At 39.7% G+C, this 19113-nt stretch overlaps 2 pseudogenes; both read right to left on the bottom strand.

Annotated features, from left to right (window-relative positions):
- On the bottom strand, positions 1-939 carry LOC101350898 (olfactory receptor 18-like; annotated as a pseudogene).
- An 8555-nt stretch (positions 940-9494) lies between these two features.
- On the bottom strand, positions 9495-10554 carry LOC101350649 (olfactory receptor 7E24-like; annotated as a pseudogene).
- Positions 10555-19113: the final 8559 nt, after the last annotated feature.

Below are 19113 nucleotides of genomic sequence, written 5' to 3'. Positions count from 1 at the left end.
TTATGATATTCTGTTGAGGAGTCTCTGCAGGGCTCTCTTGATGTCTGTGTTCCTCAGGCTGTAGATGAAAGGGTTCAGCATGAGGGTGACAACAGTGAACATCACTGAGGCCACTGCACCCTTCCTGAGAGAAGAGACAGTTGAGCTCAGGTATACTCCAGAGGCCATTCCATAAAAGAAGCTAACAACCGACAGGTGAGAGCCACAAGTGAAAAAAAGCTTTATACTTCCCACCTGAAGATGGGACTCTCAGAATGGAGGATACAATTTGAGTATAAGAGAAAAGGATCCCTGAGTTTGGAATACTGGCAAAGATGGCCCCAACTAAATACATTAACATGGTGTTGGTGGAGGTGTTAGAACAGGCAAGGTTGAAAAGTTGAGGAGGGTCACAGAAGAAACTAGGGATTTCCACATCTGTGCAGAAGGTAAGTTGTGACACCATCATGCAGTGTAGCTGGGAGTCAAAAAAGCTGATGAAAATTGACACCAGGACCAGCAAGCCACATAGATGGGGGCTCATGAGGACTGGGTAGTACAGGGGATGACAGATGGCCACAAACCAGTCATAGGCCATCACCGTCAGGAGTAGACTGTCCAGACATGCAAAAAGATATAAAAAAGACAACTGACTCAGGCAGCCTACATAAGAGATATCTCTCTGGTATGTGTGAGTATTCACAAGCATCTTTGGGACTGTGGTGGAGGTAAAACCAATGTCAGCTAAGCACAGGTTGGAGAGGAAGAAGTACATGAGGGTGTGGAGATGGGGGTCAGAGATCATGGCCAGGATAATAAGTTCCCAGCCACTGTGAACAGGTACATGGACAGGAACATTCCAAAGAGGAGAGGCTGCTGTCCTGGATCCTCTGAAAGGCCCAGCAGGAGGAATTCAGAGACACATGTAAGATTCTGTGGTTCCATGTAGCAGAGACACAATTTGGGAAAGAAAGTACAGGGTTGGTTAAAGGAAACAAGTAAATGAGCACCCAGCTCTGTTCCTATTTTTAGTTCAGGTAATTCACAAGTAAAGCTTTCATCCTGAAGGACTATACACCACCTTCAGCAACATTTCTCAGTTGTGGCAAACCCAGTCTTCCTAGAACTCTTTCCCATTGATTCCCCTGCTATTCGTCCTTTTCTATCCACACCTACTTTAAAGACACACAACTGCAGAATGTTAAAAGAGCAAAGACATCTAGAGACACCAAATCCATATGGACAGTAAAATATCATGCCTTCTTAATAAAGGAAATTTATGGAATAAGAAAGATCTTTTTCCCTTTAAGAATAAAATCAGTCTAATTAAAGGACACTAAAATGCTCTAAAATATATTTTATCAAAATTCAATGCAATAAATTCCTTTGACCTTCTTTAAGCTTTCAAAACATACTGTATTTAAATTTGTTTATCGACGTGGAAAATGTATTAACATTTTCCCTCCCACACGTACAAAAAATTCCTTTGATTGGACTGTTTATGAACACCCCGTAAGAGCTATGCAATAACAGATCTGCCCCCATTTGTTTGGATGTTCCACTGTTGACAGCTTTTAAACCTCACCCTCTCTGGCTTCTGCCCACACCTGGGCAAGCTCATAGGACACCCAAAGTGCACTCTCTTTTGGCGCCAGCAGTAGACTCAAACTGGGTGAGCTCCTGCTGGCGTGCTAGAACCCACAGACCAGATCCACCTCCTAACCACAAAAAAAATCCCTTACCAGGCACTTTCTTTGCTCTTGCAAGCCACATTTAGACCATCTTGGGAACCTGCCAAGGTCTCTCTAGACAATCTCCTTTTTCAGTAATAAGCCTTTTTATCTATCCTCAGTGTGTGTATGTGTGTATGGCCTCATCAGCCTCAACATTTGAGTCAAATTCTGGGAGGGCTAGAGTCCATCCTGACTCTGTAGAGTGCTGAGTCTCATTCATCTCTCTAGTCCTACTGGAAACCCCTGGAAGGGAGGAAAGCACAGTCAAAAAGCACCCAGTATGTGGACAACATATTGACTACACTTTGCTCCTATGAACCAAAAAATGAAATCAATATTTAACAAAAATTTCTTGTTTTGGTTGTCTACACTGTGCCAAGTGTGGTGTAGGCTATGTTGTTGTTAGATGTCATTGAATTGGCCCAACATATACAAGAGAACAAAACCCTACCCGATCATGCACCATCCTCACAATCATTGTTATGTTTGAGCCCATTGTTGCAGCTACTTTGTCAATCCATCCCATTGGGGGTTTTTGTAGGCTTTAGGGAAACAGAAATGAATGAGACTCTGTCATTTCCCTGCAAGCACTCTAACTGGGGTTATCCACGTAGAGAAACAGCAGATTGTGTTAACAGGTTAGAATATTGGCTAGGTGCCCTACAAATGGAGTCTCACTGCCCAGGTTCAGACATAGGTTCACTCCATTCTACACCAAGACTTGATTAAAATACATAAAATAGCTGAGATCCATTTCTCACCTATAAAATAATAATAATCTGTGCACCTATATCTTGAGGATAAATTGTGTAAGTGAAATTTAAAAAGCTACAAAACACAAAACTCAAATCCTGGCACCAGGAAACCCTCAGTACAGTTTGGCAATATTATAGTTACTGTCATCAACATCGTTGTCATTATCCTCAATTTCATGATGATTTAGAAGTGCTTAGGGAACAGTTTAAAATAAAAAAAAAAAAAAAAACACTGTAGTCAATTTGATTCCAACTCATAGTGACCCTATAGGACTGAGTTGAACTGCCCCACAGGGTTTTGAAGGAGCAGCTGGTGGATTCAAACTGCCCCACTTTTTGCTTAGCAGCCTGTTCTTAACCACTGGCAGTTTAGACAGATTCACTTCCTGCTCTGGTGGGAGCAATGCCCTTGGAAGCTGGAAATAGTGGTGGAGGAACGCAGGGCTCTGAATGTGAGTCCTCAGATCCCCAGCAGTACAAGGACATAAACTTCATAAACCTCTTGGTTGAAACTTTCCATTTTGGCTTCCCTTCTTATTATGCCAGCTGTGGTGTTGGTCCTGATGATAAGGAAGCAACACTCTTGACAGTTCTTCCTGCCTTTCTGTCTCCCTCAGCACTCACTGGGTTGCATGGTGTCTCTGATGGGTCATGGTCAAAGAGTGTGGATTCACTGCCCCTCTCCTGCCTGGTGAGAGACAAAGGCTGAGGATCCTTCCTCAGGACTGACAGGAAGACAGACACAAACATGGGCCTCCTGAGGTGAATGATGACAATGGGCGGAAGACACACATATGCAGCCTGCTGGGCTGGGACAGACACTCTAAAGGGCTGGAGACACAGGCTAATAATTTACAATGTATGGCTTTAAGAATGCAACTCACAGAGCTCATAATTAGCCTAATTGATCTATGGTATCCCAATCTCCTAGGCTTGTTAAATTAATGAATGAGGGAGGAGAAAAATGAATGTCCTGGAATGGTCTGGGCATTCCTAATCTCAGGAGGAAAAACACAGGTATTCTCACCTCTGACTTGTAAATTGCAGGGATCATAACATGAAATTCAGACACTTTTTTCTAATTGAAAGAATCAATGAGTCACTTTGATATCAGCAACTGTATTGAATTCATCAGGTAATTTTGGGAGAATTACAATTTCTAAACCAAGAATTTGATACTATTTCCATATCTCTTTCCAGATTTGTGTCTCTAAGGAGAATATCCTACTTCCCTTCCCATAGCCTTTTCTTGGGTTATGGGATTTTATGCATTGAAAATTTATGTTTTTTTGTGAATTTGAATGACAGTGCTAGTCCTAACTTTTCTCTTTAGTTGATATATGTTGGTATATTAGAAAACAAGTTTTTGCATACTTTTTTGGTTACTTCATACTTTGTCTGAAATCTTCAGGGTTCTACTAGGCTGCAATGAAGGTGTTTCCCAGGTGACTTTGGTCATCTCAAGGCTTGACTGGGAAACGATCCACTTCCAAGGTAATTCGCATGGCTATGGCAGGATTCAATTCCTCAGAAGCTATTAACCAGAGGTCTTCCTAAGTTCCTTGCCACATGGACCTCTTTATGGGGTAGTTCTCAACATGGCAATTGGCTTTCATCCAAGTGTGTCAGCAAGGGATCAACAGAATTCTAGGAAGATGAATGCCAGAGTCCTTTTGCACTGTAATCTTGGAAGTCACACCCCATTTCTTTTGCCATATTCTATTCTTTTAAGTGTGTCACTAGATCTGGACTACACTGTGGGGAGAAGAATATTCCATGGGTTAAACACTAAGAGGCAAGAATCATTGTGAAAATTTTAGGTAGTGCTCACTACACAGGACTTGTCTTCTATTAGGATGTTACGTTCTAAGCCCAGTATAGTCACACCCCTTCTTTTTAGCCCATCACATCACATCTTCTCAACAAAACTCACCTAGGGAAGAACTGGAAGATGGGCACATCTACCTCTGCACTGGATATTTCTGCAGACTCCACCATGCTGCTCCTGGCTATGCAGTAGATGGAGGCTCTGTGGTATCCATTGTATCAGCAGAACCCTTCCAGAGACACCATGACAAGTTGCACCCATTTTGTTCCCCAATTCAACAAATATTCCCAGTGGCTTCTGATTTCTACTTAACGGGAAAGGGCTCTCACCACCCATTTGTCAGTTTGTCATACTATGGTGGCTTGCATGTTGCTATGGTGCTGGGAGCTATCCCACCAGTATTTAAAATATCAGCAGGGTCACTCATGGTGCACAGATTTCAGCAGAGCTTCCTGATTCAGACAGACTAAGAGCCTTGGTCCTTCAGTGGTTAAGAGCTTGGCTGATAATCAAAAAGTCAGCATTTTGAATCTACCAGCTGCTCCTTGGAAACCCTATAGGGCAGTTCTACTCTAGTCAGAATCAACTCAACAGCAAAGGGGTTCTTTTCTTGGTTTTAGGAAGGTTGATGCAATAGCCAAAACAATGGACTCAAACACAATGATGATGAAGATGGTGCAGGAGCAAGCAACGTTTCGATCTGTTCTACATAAGTCCACCATGATCAGCGCTGACTAGATGGCAACTAACAACAACAACAACAGAAAGAGCTCACTTCACTCCAGAATAAAATTTTCTTTTGATTCTTTGTGATCAGAACTCTTGAAGTCTTTAATAAAATGTCCTTTTGTCTTATCTAGTGGTTTTTTTGTTTGCTTGGTTTTAATTTTTCCTAGCAGATAAACTCACGTTATGGGAATAATGGTCTGTTGCACTTTTACATCCTACTTACGTGGCCCTCCTGGCTCAGAGATCTCTTTGCTAAGGAAATGAAGATAAGTATGTCAATAACTGATATGAGGAAAACTTGAATATATACCCAATCAATAGGATATGTAGAAAAGGATGTTATTTACCTGTGTGTAGATACATGGTAGAGAGATCTTTTTGTATACCAAATGACCAAATGGCAAGTGTGTAGAGGCATATTGGAGAAGGAGAGGTTAGATGTCGAGATCTTTTAGAATGCTTGGACAGCAGCAAAATTTTAATATTAAACTGAAGTCATTTCATAGTAGGTAGCGTGTAGAGATTATTAGAGAAAATCTCCATGAGATGGATTGACAACAGTGGCTGCAACATTGGGCTCTAAACATATCACACACACCAAAGATTGTAAGGACAGTGCAGGACCAGACAATGTTTTCTTCTGTTGTATAAAAGGTTGTTACGAGTTGGAGTTGACTCGATAGCAACTAATAACAACAAAGAGGGTATCATATTCTAGAGTCACTTCCAAAGATGAGTGTAGAGGACAGGTGTATGAAAAGCAAAGATAGTTGTGTTCTTGTGGTAAAAAATGAGATTTGCTTTGTGCTTTTCCTAGTTCCTCTCACATGGTGACTATCCTTGAAAGAAACATAAAGACTATCATCTTCCTGCATCCTGTTTTGATGTACACTTGAGGAAAATCTACCCTTAATTTTTTATCCCTGTTTTATATAGAGAATGTATCAAAACCTACTCTTTTGTTCAATGACTCTTACTCTTGCACATACAACTAAATGGAATAATAGATCCCATCAAATATCCATAATAATAAAAGCAAACCAACTACACATTTCTTCCTTCAAGAGTTCTTAAAGATCTCTATGAAGTGTATGCTGCTCCAGGGGGGAAGGAAAATACTGGATGTATTGATTCAAAATGTCTTCAACTTTTCTTATAAGATAGTGAATATTTTATTCAACATAGTACAAAATAGAGATAGGAATAATCTCTGGCCTCACTGTGTAATATTTTGAGTATGTAGATAAATGACATACAGTTTCTGTCCTTGAACTATTCAAGGTCTTATTGTGTAAAGATAAAGTATAATAGCCTGTAATGTAGCCTGGGTAAACCACACTTAGAGTTCATATAATTTATCTGAATGACATCAGCCATAGAGTAGATGACAATGGAATGATATCTATATTTACTAACCATGCATATACATTATCTGTTTAATACTTACAAGGTTGTAAGCTAAGTATCATTTAAAATTAAGAACTGTATACCATGAGACCTTAATAACAAGTCCCAGTCCACAGGCTAACGAGCTGGTGGAGCTAATGTTGAAAGTCAATTATTTTCCCTTCCAAACCCATTAGTTGAAAATTTCTATTGGCCTATCTATGTCAGCGTTCACTTATTGATCTATTATATGTACTAAACACTTTTCTAATCAGTACTTTTGATTACGTCCTCTTAATCACTCTCTCAGGTGAGTGCTTTTGTTATCACAACTATAGAGAGGAAGAAATTAAACAGAAAGAAGTTCTATATTATGCCTAAAATCACAGTTTGTAATATCAAGGTCTTTTTGAATTCTTGGAATGCACACTTAAAATGAATTTCTTTAAAGTGATATTAAGGGCTACCATATGATGGGAAACTACCATTTGATCCAAACTTAATAACATTATATTTAGTCATCACAATGGCCTTGGGAGATTAGCACTATTAATCTCAATTTGGTGATGAGGACTCTGAGGTTCAATGAGGTACAATGAGTTGTCAAAAATGTCCAGTTTATAAGCCAAGATCTGGTTGGAGGTGTGTCATCAAATCCCATACCCTTTCTGTTATCTGTGGATCCCCTTCCATATCAAAGATAAGTACACCACTTTCTGATAGCCATTAGGAACCTCTGACATATTTCCTTCCACTCTCCCCTTCATAGCATTAATCAGCTAGTATCACTCTTTTTAAGCCTTGAAGTTTAAACATAAAAAAGAAAATCTTACCTTTGAGGAAAGTGCACTATGAGACATCAAAAGGAAACGTTACCTTGGATATATTAATTTTTTTTGGCCATCCTTAGGTTTGCAGAAATGGATATGCAACCTGGTTCTAGGGTAGAAGGGACACATAAAGTCTCATTGCAGTTAAACATAACTAGAGAATCAGAACACTACTTTCATGATTTTTAGTGACAGCTGTATCTTCCCACAAGCTAGTCTGGCCTCCTCTTCCTTCAAGTGCAGTCCATTCTCCTTTGTCAAAGTTTCTCATCAGGACAATTTGTAGAGGATTTAACTCAGAGGTAAAAGGCAGAGTGAGCTATTTATTGGTCAGATTTTAAGAGACCCCCAAATTGCTTTCCTTGGAAATTATGTCAATATCACTAAAGCAGAAATGCATACCCATGTAGTAGACAAGAAAGAAACCCAAAGACAATGAAACATAGTAACTCAGTAAAGTGTTAATCAAGCTGTTACAAGTGAAAGTCAAGTGCTCACCTTTAGCGGAGACAGGAGCCTTTGCAATCCTAGACTATTGAAAAATAAGATAACATTGAATTTTTTCATAATGACTTGGTAAAGTACTGATCATACAGCACCAAAAAAGCACCAGCAATTGGATTTATGATACCACCACCTTAATCTTCATTGGTACAACCTTGACCAAGACATATTGTTTACAACCACATTTTTTTCCTAAGCACATTTTGTAATGTTCCAATTTTACACACTTCACACATAGTTTCATTCCCCAAATACAATTTATCAGTCAGGATTCAATAAAGAAAAGTGAAAACACCATGACAAAGATTTCATACAGGAAGTTGGTAAAATAGCTATACAAGGACTGAAAGACAAAAAAGGAGCAATGCAGCAATACACAAATAGTAACTGCAGAAAGAAGCTACCACATCAAGGTTTAAGGAAATAGGTGTAAGGAAAATGTTGGGCTTATTAGGGTGTGGTGACTTTTACTGATCCTTATTGCAAGACCTAACAATAAAGTCAGATGGGAAATCAAAACAGTGGTTTAAAGATCCTCTCCTCTCCTGCCTGAGCATCACAAGGTAAAGTATAGAAGAAAGAATCTGGATAAGAGAGGCAATAGCTTGTCAACAAGCACACGTGACCAGCTTTATGGTGTGCAGGGCAGAAGTAGTGGTGGTTCATTGGTAGAATTCTCCCCTTCCATGTGGAAGACCAGGTTTGATTCCCAACCAATGTACCTTGTGTGCAGCTACCACCTGTCAGTAGAGATTTATGTGCTGCTAAAATATTCATCAGTTTTCAGTAGAGATTCCAGACTAAGATGAACTAGCAAGAAAGGCCTGGCAATCTACTTACAAAAATCAGTCAGTGAAAACCCCATGGATCACGTGGTTGTGATCCACAATCAATTATGGGGAAGGTATGGGACTGGGCAGCATTTTCTTCCTTTGTGCATGGAGTCATCATGTGTCAGGGAGACAAGTCAAGTGCTGCTAACAACAGCATAATGCAGAGGGAGAAGATATGAGAGGAAATATCATCAAGAATATTGGGAAAAATCACTTGCCTGTTGTTAGGGTAACTTTTCATATCTTTCCCCTTGTGAGCTCTCATCACTCTCAGATCTTCAGCATCTGCTCAGGAGAAGTAAAAGACCCACAACAAAATGATCTTTGAAGGAAAAGTCTAAAAAGATGAGTAGTTCTCAACTTGACTGCACATTAACACCACCTGTGATGCTTTAAAAATCTTATGCTCAAGCCACATACTGGTCCAATTAAATAAGAATCTGTAGTGGTGGGACCAAGACATCAACATTTTTTAAGCTTCCCAGATGATTCCAATAGGAAGTCAAAGTTTGGGACCAGTGACATGGATTCTCACACATCACCTGCGTATACAGTTCTGTTAGATGCAACGGTGGTCTGGGTAATAGATAGCAATTATGGTAAAGGATGAAGATTCTAAGTACATAAAAATAGATTCATGCATTTTACCAGAAAGCCTGGGTCATAGATTAGAAGCTACAAAAGGCTTCATAGCTGTAATGGGATTTGATCATGCAGACTGACATATCCCAGAACACTCCCACTATCCCATTAAAATTTGACAAAGGAAGTAATGTTCAGATATGAAATCTCCAGATTGAAACCTATGAGAGCTACAAAAATTATGTAACCAAACAGGCAAGCTCTCTGGTTGCAGATGTTTGGTTTTGCTGTATTTTCCAACCCACACATCCAAAAAGATGGCACAAGTGTTGACATTAGGTTGTTCTACTGACGATCCTCTGCAGGGCTCCTTGGATGTCCCTGTTCCTCAGACTGTAGATGAAGGGGTTCAACATGGGGGTGACCACACAGTACATCACTGAGGCCACCGCACCTTTCCTTGCAGAAGACGAGACAGCTGAACTGAGGTACACTACAAGGCCCGTTCCATAAAATAAGCAAACCACTGACAGGTGAGAGCCACAGGTGGAAAAAGCTTTATGCTTCCCACTTGAAGATGAGACTCTCAAAATAGAGGAAACAATTCAAGTGTAAGAGAAAAGGATCCCTGAGACTGGAACACCACCAAAGATGGCACCAACTAAATACAGCAATATAGTATTTGTGGAGGTGTTAGAACAGGCAAGGTGAGAGAGCTGAGGAGATTCACAGAAGAAATGAGGGATTTCCACATCTGTGCAGAAGGTGAGTTGTAAAACCATTGAAAGGTGCAGCTGAGATTCCAAGAGGCTGATGAAAAAAGATACCAAAACCAGCAAACCACAGAAGCGGGGGTTCATGATGTCTGTGTAGTACAGTGGGTGACAGATGGCCACAAACTGATCGTAAGCCATTGTGGTGAGTAGCACATTATCTAGACATCCAAAGAGATAAAAAAAAGGACACTTGTGTCAGGTAGCCCGCATAGGTGATGGATTTGCTCTGTGTCTGGATATTCACTAGCATCTTGGGGCCTGTGGTAGAAATGCAGCCGATGTCAGCCAAGGCCAGGTTTGAGAGGAAGAAGTACATGAGGATGTGAAGGCTGGGTTCAGAGCTGACGGCCAGGATAACGAGCAGGTTCCGGAGTACAGTGACCAGATACATGGTCAGAAGCAGCCCAAAGAGAAGGGGTGCAGTTCCAGGTCCTCAGAGAGGCCCAGGAGGAGGAATTCTGAGACATTTGTTAGATTCTGTGGCTCCATGTAGATGAGGCAACCTTGGGAAAGAAAAAAGTTTATAAAAAATAAAATAAGTAAAGAGGCATCCAGCATGGTATGTATATTTTTAATTCAAGAAATTCACAAGTCAGGTGTTTACACTTGAGGACCTAATACCCCAGGACCTTAGGCAACACTCCTCAGATGTAGCAAAACCAGCTTCTGTTCTTCTCAGAAATCTTTCCTCATTTGTTTCTGTGCTATCCAACTGTTTCTATCCAAACCTGGGCTGAAGCATGTTCGAATAGCTATGACATTTAAAGTAACAAATCCATACAGGGCGTAAAGTATCAGCCCTCCCTCTATAAGGGAAACATAGGCAATAAGAAACATCCTGCTCTCTTTAAGAAAGAGAGAATAGTATGACAAGCATCTGGGTAGTTTGTACATCTGTTCAAATATAACAATTAAACCTCACTTTTAGAGTTGTTATAAAATATTAAATTCGATAATACCTAGAAAGGGCTTACACCAGTGGTTTTCAATGCTAATTGGTTGTTATAATTTTATCTATGGATCTTTTGTATTATAGTGATGAGCTGGCCATAGCCTAAAAAAAAAGAAACAAATTGTTCTCAAGTCAATTCCAACTCATAGCAAACCTATAAGACAGAGTAGAACTGCTCCATAAGTTTCCAAGGAGAGGCTGGTGGATTTGAACTGCCAGCCTTTTGGTAAGCCACTGAGCTTTAACCACTGGGGCACCAGGGCTCCTTTCTCAGCCTTGAACCAATTGAACCAGATTCTTCATGTGAGTCCCTTGGTCATCCTGAAGTACAGCCAGGGCTGAGAACCATTGCTTTAGATTATTGCCAGCCACTTACTAAGTGCTCCAATTATGTTACCTATTGTTATCATCAATACATAATCATCATATTAAAAATGTGCACATTTAATAATAGTTGCTTTATAAATCATAGTTTAGAGGTTTAAAATATTACCATTCAAACTTGAGTTTTCCTGCTTTCCCTGCATGACCTCATTCCTCTGCGCACCTGACCCCCAAAAGCAAGCTGTCATGAATTTGTTGAGCATATCTTTGTTACGTATGCTTTCTCTTTCTGTATGCTATCAGAACACATCTGCTTCTGTAAGGTTCTTTAAAAACACATATGTGTAAGTCACTAAACAATTCCCATAATTTTTAATTTATTAACTTGGCCTTGAAACATGTAGTAGACAAGAATATAAATATGTCATACAACAAGTCCCTAATTGGCAATAAAACATAATACAAATTAACAAAACCTGACTATATCATGGAAACCCTGGTGGCGTAGTGGTTAAGAACTATGACTGCTAACCAAAAGTTCGGCAGTTCAAATTCACCAGGATTTTGTGTGTGTGTGTGTGTGTGTGTTTTTTTAAATATATCATACAACAATCTTTTAACTGGCAATAAAACACACCAATTATAATTGAACATGACAGCACACAGGAGATGCAAGCTCATGTATTTCTGCTAATTTTCAGAGATGAAGACAGAATCAAAAGGTCTCTCTGACTCTAAAGACTGACAGGCCCGCTGAGACACTGCTCGCCACAGCAAACCTGGGGCCCTAGTTACCAGGACCTCCTCTGAGTTCGACGGGTAGTCAAATCTCCTTCCTGAGACCACTCATTAAAGGTAAAGGCTGAAGTTTAAAGATTTGGACTCTAACATTTTAACTAATGTTATAATTATTAATTCTGATTCTCCAGTGCTAAATGAATGAGGTCTTTTTTGTATGCCTTGCCATGACTACCTTGCAGTACTAAACCAGCAGAAGCCATACAGTCTAAGCTTTGTTCCTGTGAACCAAGAAAGGAACTATTCAATGTTTCAACAGATTCTTTGTTGTGGTTGTGTTTGTAGCCTTCTCTGTGCCAAGTATGATATAGGCTCTGGGGAATCAGAAATGAATGAGACTGAGTGGTTTCCTTCCTAGCATTCAATATCTTCATGTATAAAAATGAACATGAAATGATCTTTCAGGGATCCAGAGAAAACAAAACAGTCTGAACACAGTATATTTTAGTGGAATGGTATGGAGCTTAGCCTAATTAAAGTCAATAATAATAATATCCAAAAATAATTGGCCCTTCCTATATGTATCCATCACGTGATTAATCACAAACGTAACATCCATTATATATCCAATACTTGTGGAAACCCTGGTGGTGTAGTGGTTAAATGCTACAACTGCTAACCAAAAGGTCAGCAGTTCAAATCTACCAGGCCTTCCTTGGAAAGTCTATGGGGTAGTTCTACTCTGTCCTATAGGGTTGCTATGAGTTGGAATCGACCCGATGGCAATGGTTTGTTGTTTTTTTTTTATTTAAATTCAATATTTACATCAATGCAGTTCTCTCTGTCAACTACAGATCAACTCAGATGGCAATGCAAAAGCTCAGAGATGATAAGAACTTGGAGTCACAATTAAACTGTAGATATTTGAGGCTCATGAACTAACCATCTTTATTCTGTTTCCTCATATTTCAAAATGTTCAAAACAAAGGTCCAGAGAACTTAACCAAAGATACATCTAAGTTATGCCTTTAAACTGATTCCAATTTTCTGACTATGAATTAAACTCGTGATCCCAGCTTTATGTCTTCTGTTAATATCAAGATGGGCTAAATTACAAGAATGAAAGAGGAAGTGGCAGCTGAATCAAAATACAGGAGCAGAGGCAAGAGAAAGTTCTGCCCTGAATTTTCATCTGCCACGTCTCTGTAATTCTCATCTGTGATCTCAACCATCCCTCTTATAGTCAATGCAGCAAGGAGCACCCACTGCTGTCAGCTGTGGTCTAGCAGGCACTACCCCTACCACCACAAAAGAGCACAGTGAGCAGGGGGTCTGTACCTGGAGAGACCAGGGAAGTGAAATGACAGGGTGGGTGAGCAGAGGAGAATGTGGCCAGGTGTCTACTGTCACAATGCTGGATTTAAACCTGGTTTCAACCTTTTCTGGCCCATGACCTGCTACAAGTTACAAAAAAAGTCTATGCTCCTTTTCTCTTCTCTTAAATGACAATAACTTGCTCTTTTCTGGGTGTGGTTATGCAGAAACAGGAAACAATCTACATAGAATACTTTGCTCAAATCCTGGCCCTGGGCAGCCTTCAATAAACATTCATGATACTGTAGTTACTGTCATCATCCTCACCATAGTCTTTATCACTGCCATCTACAAGATCATTCTGAAGTGTTTAGGGGACAGGTGAGAGGGACCCAATTCCTGCTCTGGTGGGGAAGAGCCTATGAGACATTGAACCAATGTAGAAGAAATTAAAACACTAAATGAGCTTTCTTGGACCTCTACCAGAACCAGGAACAGAAAATTCACAGGTCACTGAGCTAAAACTTAACACTTGAGGTCCTCCCATCTGGCCATCCCAAGTGTGCTGCTTGCCCTGATGAAGTGGAAACAATGCTCTCCAGCAACCCACCCACCCCCCTGCCCCACGCCATGTCCACTGTCTCCCATGGCACTCACTGTACTGTGTTGGGTCTCTACCGCGCATGAGCCAGGAGTGTGGGACCACAACCCCTCTCCTGCCTGGTGGGCTTGTAGGCGGAGGCTCCTTCCTCTGGACTGTCAGGAAGAGAGACTCAGGTATGGGCCTCCTGAGGCAGATGACCACTCTAGAGGAGAGACATGGGTATGGAGCTCACTGGACTGGGATGGGCAAACTGAAGTCCTGGAAGGCACAGGCATGTTTTATACAGTTATATGGCCTTGAGAGCTCAATATCAAGAGTAGACAATTATCCAAATTAGTTCATGTTATTCTAAACTCTAGGGGCTCTTAACATTAATGAAACAGAAAGAGAAGAAAGTAAATATCCCTGGTATCTAGGCTCTCCCATTTTGAGGAGGAAGCCTGCCTATAATCCTCACTTCTAACTTCCAAGTTGTACAAATCTTATGATAAAAATCAGACACTTTTTTTTCAAAGTTTCAACAACAAAAAAATCAGTGTGTGATTTTATATTCCCAAACCCACTGAATTATTCATATAATTTAGGTAGTACTAGGTCGTCTATACCACAAATCTGATACTATTTCCATTTTCTGAATTAAGATTTCTGTCACTAAGGACAACTTTTTATTTCCCATTCTTTAGCTTTTACGTGGTTTGGAGTTTTATGTGTAGGTGATTTCTATTTTTGATAATTTGAATGACAACACCAGTTCTACTTTTTTTGAGTAGTTAATGTACATTGGTACTTTAGAAAACTATTTTTTACACAAATTTGGTAACAATCTTTCACTTAAATACTTTAGTAGGTATATGAAATAACTAGGTTAGAAAATTGGGTAGACAGCAAAATTTCTGAGTAGTAACCAGGAGCAGATGGATGGAGGATAAAAGAGGAAGCCAATACTTAGGAGTCACTGAGCTTCTGCTAAGGGTGAAGGAAGAATTTGGAAATGGATAATGGGAATAATTGAACAACCTGATAAATGTAACTAATGTCACTGAATTATACCAGTGAAGAACGCTGAAATGACAAACCATTGGTTGTGTATATATTTACCGGAATAGAAACTTATAATATATGAGGCAATTGGTGAAAAATACACACACACACACACACACACACACACACACACAAACAATACTTTCATGGTCCTCAAAGATGGCTATATTCAAAATGTTGGCCAGGACGGGAGTCACCTCAAGACTTGATTAGAAGAAGATCTCATTCCCAAACCACTCACATGTCAGTTTGGAGAATTGAGTTCCTCGAAGACAGTTGGCCAGAGCCTCCCTCAGCTTCTGGCACTAGGGGCCTCTCAATAAGGCATCTGGCAACATGTAAGCTGGCTTTCATCAGAGTGAGCTAGGAAGATAGCAAGAGAGGAGTTGCAAGATGAAAAGCAGATTCTTTTTACACCCGAAGGTTGGAAGTGATATCCCAATATTTTTCCAAATTTTATTTGTTGGAAGCAACTACGTCAAGCACACCCGGGGGATGGTTATTCACAAGAGAATGAATACAGGAGGTGGGAGTCATTGGGAGAATCTTAGAAGCTACACACTAAACAGACTTCACCCTCTGTAGGGACAATTGGCTCTAAGCACAACTAAGACTCTAGAGAGGTCCCTCTGCTTTCCAGCTTAGTCACAACAAATGTGACCACCATGCTCACAGCAAACAGTACCTGGAGAGAAGCAGACACGTGGTAGAATTTCCTCTGCCCTGGGTGCTTCTGCAAACCCATCATGCTGTTTCTGGCCATTCAGTCAAAAGTCTTTCCAGTTTCTTAACAATAGCAGAGCCCTTCCATCAGTATTAGGCCAAACACAGCCATTACATGCACAAATTCAACAAATATCCCCAGTGACACCTGATATCTGTTTAACTAGAACAGGCTCCCGTCACACCAGAATGTATTTTCTTATGATTTCTTTATGTTTGAAACTCTTGTATTCTTAATAAAACTTGTGGTATGCTTGTTTTTTTCTTAGTGGATATCAAAACCCACCCTTTTTCTGTGATTATTAATCTTGCATACACTATTAGATTGAAAAAATGATGTCATTGAATGTTCATAATAACAAAAACAAAGAAACCATACATTTATTCTTGGAGGAGTTAATAGAGATTTATATAAAAGGTCTAGTGGTTCATCCGATACTAGATGTATTGATGTCAAAATGTCTTCACTTTTTCTTGCAGACAGTGAATGATTTATTCAACATTAAACAAAGTAAAATGTACCAGAAGTATGCCTTAACTAAGCTAGATTTTGAGTATATAGACCAATGATATTCAGTCCTTGCTCTTAAACTGCACAGGCTTCATTGTGTAAAGATGAAATTATAAGGCCTTCTCTCAGACATGTAGGTTTAAACACAAGTTGATATCAAAGTTTGTCATCAGTGAAGTTGGATGGGAATTCAGCTTAGTGGTAAAATGCAGAATAATTTAAAGTAGTTATCATATAGGGTCACTATGAGTTGGAATTGACGCGACTGCAATGGGTTTGGTTTGGTTTGATACAGGTTTTCAGAGCTTACACTGCTGCATCTCTAACTATGTGTGGCATCTCCAAAGGGAAGGTGCATACCCATGTAGTGAAAGACAGGAGGATCCCCAAGACAGATTCATCATGACAGAAGACAGGGAAGCATGGTCACAAAGTAGAATCCCAACGAGGCTGTTGCTAGAAAAATGAAAGAGCCCCTCTTTGCTGAGGATATAGCCCTCTGTGATCCCAGAATAAAGAGAAGAAAAATGTAAATTTATTCATAAAACTTGGGTGACTTAATGATCCTCAGGTACCATTAGAGTCACACAGTGACAGGAAATATGATACCACCACTTTCAACCTCAATTGTACACCCTTGACCAAGGCATAAGATTTCCAAAGACCTTTTTACCTGAGAACATTTCTAGCACTGCTAATACAGACACATGGCAACATACATTTAACCCCTAGTTATGATTAATCAGTTAGTGTTCAATCAAGAAGAAAACACTACACTTTATTTTAATGAAGATCATTTAATATAGATAATTAGTAAAAGTTTTTGGAAGACTGAAATGCATAAAAGAAAAAAGTATAAACACAGAGATACTACGTGCAGGAATTAGTGATCACACCAAAGGTTAAGAAATATAGTGAAAAGGTTGGGCTTATCAAGGGTGGTGATTTTTATACACAACTATTAGAAGAACATTCAACACTGTTTACCTGTGTTTTATCGACTATGCAAAGACATTTGACTGTGTGTATCATAACAAATTATGGCTAACATTGTAAAGAATGTGAATTCCAGAACCCTTAATTGTGCTCATCAGAAAACTGTGCATAGAAGAAGCAGTTGTTTGAAAAGAACAAGGAGATACTGTGTGGTTTAAAGTCAGGAAAGGTGTGCTTCAGAGTTGTATCCTTTCACCATACTTATTCAATCTGTATGCTGAGCAAATAATCTGAGAAGCTGAACTATATGAAGAAGGATGTGGCATCAGGACTGCAGGAAAACTCATTAACAACCTTGGATATGTAAATGAAACAAGCTTGCTTGCTGAAAACAAAGAGGACTTGAAGCACTTACTGATAAAGATCAAAGACCACAGCTTTCAGTATGGATTACACCTCAACATAAAGAAAACAAAAATCTTCACAACTGGACCAATAAGTAAAATCATGATAAATGGAGAAAAGATTGAAGTTGTCAAGGATTTCATTTTACTTGGATCCACAAACAATGCCCATGGAACCAGCAGCAAAGAAATCAAATGATGTACTGCATTGGGCAACTCTGCAAAAGACCTCTTTACAGTGTTAAAAAACAAAGATGTCACTTTGAGGAGTAAGGTGAGCCTGACCAAAGCCATGGTATTTTCAATCGCCTACGCATGCGAAAGCTGGACGATGAATAATGAAGAGCAAAGAAGAATTGATGAGGCTGAATCATGGTGTTGACAAGGAATATTTAACATAACATCAACTGCCAGAAGAAGGAACAAATCTCCCTTGAAAGAAGTACAGCCAGAATGCTCCTTAGAAGAAAGGATGACAAGGCTTTGTCTTACATTCTTTGGACATGTTATCAGGAGTGACCAGTCCCTGGAGAAGGATATCATGCTTGATAAAGCAGAGGCTCAGCAAAAAGGAGGAAGACCCTTGATGAGGTGAACTGACACAGTGACTGCAACAGTTGTCTCTAATATAGCAACAATTATGAGGCTGGTGCAGTACTGGCCAGTTTTTAGTTCTGTTGTACATAGGGTCACTGTGATTTACAAGTGACTTGATGGTACCTAACAACCACAACAGAAGAACATCACAAGAAACCAGATGTAAAATCAGAGCATGATTGGAGGATTTCTACCCTTGCATCATAAAGTTTAGTATAGAAAAGTGAGTTTGGAGCAGAGTGAGAAGTGTTTAATGTCTAGCACTATAACTAGATCCATGGTGTGGAGGGAGAAGATATAGGAAGAAATATTACCAGGCATGTTGAGAAAACTGTATTGCCTATTCCTAAGGTAATTTCTCTCATATCTTCCCCCACGTAAGCCCTGATAACTTTAAGATGTTCAGCATAAGCTCTTGAGAAATAAAAGCCCAAGACATACATGCTAGTCTTTTTTGAACAATGATCTCACTCAAATCAGTAATCTTTAACATTGACTGCCCACTAGTACCTGCTGGGGTGTTTTAAAAAATTCTCTGGCTTACCACACACATTAGTGTAAATAAATCGGAATCTCTAGTGGCGCAACTCAGACATGAGTATTTTTAGAGATCACCAGATGTTTGCAATATGAAGCCAAAATTGAGGACAAGTAACTAAGATTTCTCACACCTAAACTGCATAGATAGATAAGATAGAAAGGTATGAAAAATAGGCGTGAACTGTGGAAAGGGACTGGAATTTTTTTTAAAGAGAGTTGTGCATTTCACAAGGATGTCTTTCTCTTAGGTGACAAAAACAGAAGGCTCCATAATGTTATAGGACTCAGTTGGGCAGACGTATGATGGATTCCAGAAATTCTCCAGTTCCCTAAAAGATGTGCCAAATAAGCATTATTCTGAAATGAAACACCAAGAGGAATGAAAGCTATGGGAACTACAAAATTTATGTGACCAAATGAACATGTTTTCCAGCTCCACAATTTTGGTTTCTCTGCCTATTCTAATCAACAGACCAAAAAAGATGGTACAGGTA

Source organism: Trichechus manatus, unplaced genomic scaffold (genome assembly GCF_000243295.1).
Source record: "Trichechus manatus latirostris isolate Lorelei unplaced genomic scaffold, TriManLat1.0 scaffold00057, whole genome shotgun sequence".
In the NCBI taxonomy this organism is placed as follows: domain Eukaryota; kingdom Metazoa; phylum Chordata; class Mammalia; order Sirenia; family Trichechidae; genus Trichechus; species Trichechus manatus.
Note: the sequence above shows the minus strand (reverse complement) of the source record. Positions and strands in the feature narration are given on the sequence as shown.